At 50.1% G+C, this 3,331-nt stretch overlaps 1 pseudogene; it reads right to left on the minus strand.

Annotated features, from left to right (window-relative positions):
• Nucleotides 1-1,826: 1,826 nt before the first annotated feature.
• On the minus strand, nucleotides 1,827-2,651 carry LOC110306570 (motile sperm domain-containing protein 3 pseudogene; annotated as a pseudogene).
• Nucleotides 2,652-3,331: the final 680 nt, after the last annotated feature.

The raw sequence follows: 3,331 nt of genomic DNA on the forward strand, positions 1-3,331 counted from the left end.
TAGGGCTTGAAGCCGCTGAGCAGGCCCAGTTCCTAGAATCAAGTCAATGCCTTTAGAGAGGGCAGTCTCTGAGGTCCCACTGGTGGATGGTGGGAACACTATAGTCCAGGACTTTCTTGCTTACACAGCCTCCTGCTTCTGCATCCAAGGGCCATATGCCTTTCTCTTTTGGAACATCTGACTTCATCACTGCGTAGATTTGCCCACATCTCTCCTCTGTTTCTGGTTGAATATTGTCTCCTGTCTGGAAAGTTCTGGGCCCCCTTGTGAGACCTGCAAGGGCTGATGGCTGGTAGCCAAAGAATCATCAGACCTTTTTCTTCACAACTTCCCTTCTGCCTTTCCCTATTATTTGATCTTTCCCGTGGCTTTCCTCTCTCTCTATGCCCCTCCTTTCAGTCACGGACCTCCCAGGCTTCTCTCTTTGGTGAAGCACTCACAGAAAGACATTTTACAAACAAAGAGTGCTATGCAGTGACCTTAACCTCTTTGCTCTTGGAACTGTGTGGTACTTGTCAAAGTAGCCAGGACACACTGTTTATCTGTGTATGTCAGCATTAGGATCTGGTGAAAACCAACCCAAACTAGCTCAAACTGGTTGTCCAGTTTATAGTTGAGTGAGAGCCCAGGAAGTGAAGGGATTGTTTCTTTCCTGTTCCTACACTAGTACGGTAAGGATCAATGAGTTAACAAGTGGCACAAGCCATTCACGGGAGCACTGGAGTGGAAGGCCATTTTTGGAGACAATGGTGAGGATGGTGAGCACAGAAAGAGACAGATGAGAGGGGAGGGAGAAGGGAGGGAGGGAGGGAGGGAGGGAGGGAGAGGGAGTTGGGGGAGGGGAGAGAGAGAGAGAGAGAGAGAGAGAGAGAGAGAGAGAGAGAGAGAGAGAGAGAGAGAAAGAAAGAGAAAGAGAGAGAGATATCTTTATCACTGTGGCTTCCAGAATGGCTGGTTTTATGTCAACTTGACACAAGCTAGAATCATCAGAGAGGAAGGAGCCTCAGATGAGGAAATGCCTCCATGAGATCCAGCTGTAAGACATTTTTTCAATTAGTGATCAATGGCTCAGCTGATTGTGGGTGGTGCCATCTCTGGGTTGGTGGTTCTGGGTTCTGGAAGACAGACCGAGCAGGCCATGTGAAATAAGCCAGTAAACAGCACCCCTTCATGGCTTCTGCATCAGCTCCTGCTTCCAGGTTCCATCCCCCTGCTCCCTGCCCTGACTTCCTTCAAGGATGGGCTATGGTCTGGAGGTGAAAGCCGAGTAAACCCTTTCCTCCCCATTTGCTTTTTGTCATGATGTTTTCTCACAGCGATAAAACTCCATGACACGGATTAATTTTTTTTTTTTTTTGAGACAAGGTTTCTTTGTGTAGCCCTGGCTGGATTGTAGCACTCTATAGGCGAGGCTGTCTTGGATCTCAGAGATCCTCCTGCCTCTGCCTCCTGAATGTGGAGATGAAGGGTGAACGTCACCACCACCCATCTTCCTTATTAATTCTTTTTTTTAAATTTTAATTTAATTTAATTAATTAATTTATTTATTTATTTTTTGGTTTTTCGAGACAGGGTTTCTCTGTGTAGCCCTGGCTGTCCTGGAACTCACTCTGTAGACCAGGCTGGCCTCGAACTCAGAAATCCGCCTGCCTCTGCCTCCAGAGTGCTGGGATTAAAGGCGTGCGCCACCACTGCCCGGCTTTTAATTTTTAAAAATTTATTTTATTCAACTTGGAAATTGAATATAAATCCATGGGTGTTTGTTTTGGGGAGGAAGGCAGCAAATGAATGGGCAGGAAGAAGGGAGAAGGGGCCAGGTACGACCATCACAGTGGCTGCCTTAGGTCCCGGCTTACGCAGGAGAGAGTGCATGGGGTGGGTTCAGCTGCCAGCTCAGTCTGGAGGAGCACCGTGGTGAGGAGGCCTAAGGTGTAGGCGGCTACCAACTTTGGCCCAGGGACACATGTAGGACTTGAGTCAGCTGGCTGCCAAGTTCGTCTGCAGTGGCCGGAGCAGGAAGGTCACAGAGACGATGCGATGCCTGTCAGCAAGATGAGCAGGAAGGAGCTGGTGGCCGCTGCTGGGGGAGGGGTGCATGCTCCTGAAGATGTCTGGCTCAGGTTGGTCTTGTCCACACAGAAGGCCCCGGGTTGGGTGTCCCCGAAGCTCCAGGGGGTACTCTGGGACTCTAAGAACAAAGGTGATGTTGTTTCGTCCAACCACTTGTCCCTTAGCCTCTTCCCCAAATTGTAGAATTGGTTCTGAAGATCTTAGTGGCTGAGGACAGGGTGGGGGGTGGGGGGCAGCACAGTATCAATGCAAGGCCGAGGCTTAGCATAGCCTTCTGCTTTGAAGGATACCATACATTTGGAAGGTGTGTACCTAGGAAGCAAAGTGCAGTTCCTGTGGGATTGTAGAGGGTCAGCAGCCACTGGGGTCCACTCCTTTGATCTGCCATAATATTAAACTAGATCCAGGGGAAAGAGAAGCCTCAGGACCACTGGCCCTGAGAGAGGAGGGGGGGGGGTGGCCCTGGGGACCCTGTCCAGGGCTCCCGGACCCACCAGCTCCTGGCCCTGGCTCGCCCTCTGTGCGTGCAGGCTTTGGGGGGTCAAACATTGAAAGTGGAGCTCAGGAGGCCAAGAGGGCATTGGAGTCAAAGTTTCCTCTAGTCAACTTGTGTCCAGGCTAAGGGCACCATCTTCCCAAGAGTTCTTTCTCCAGATTAATTCTTTAAGTGAGATATTGGACAGGAAAGAACGGGTGCTAGTTAATCCCAGGGGCAAGGAGTTGCAGGCGAGCCTCCTGGGGTGTTAGCGAGGGGTTTCCGTCATACAGTGGAGGTATAGGAAGATGTGATGGACCTTGCAGGTCTTCTGGTGAATGCGAAGTATCTCCAATAGGCTCATGTGTTTGAACTTGGCTCCTAGATGCTGATACTGTTAGGGTAGGGTGTGGAACCTTTAGGAGGTAGAACCTCACCAGAGGAAGGGAGCCGCGGAAGCAGGCCGTAAGGCTGGATAGCTTAGTTTCAACTCCCGCTCTTACTGGGTTTCCTGACTACGGATGAATATGATGAGCTGACCTTCTGTTTCTACCTCCAGACTTTCCTTGTCATCAAGTACATCCCTATGAACTGTAAGCCAACGTAAACCCTTTCTTCCTTAAATAGAAACCAATACACTCGGCTTAAGGAAAAGGGGGGAGGAGGAGGAGGAAGAGGAGGAGGAGGAGGAGGAGGAGGAGGAGGGGAGCCATTGTCTTAATCAAACTGATTTGTGAAACTTAGGATCCTGTAGCTGGTCTTGTGACTGCTGCTAGGTTGTTACCG

Source organism: Mus caroli, unplaced genomic scaffold, assembly GCF_978045245.1.
Source record: "Mus caroli unplaced genomic scaffold, Mus_caroli_1 scaffold_14, whole genome shotgun sequence".
Classification (NCBI taxonomy): domain Eukaryota; kingdom Metazoa; phylum Chordata; class Mammalia; order Rodentia; family Muridae; genus Mus; species Mus caroli.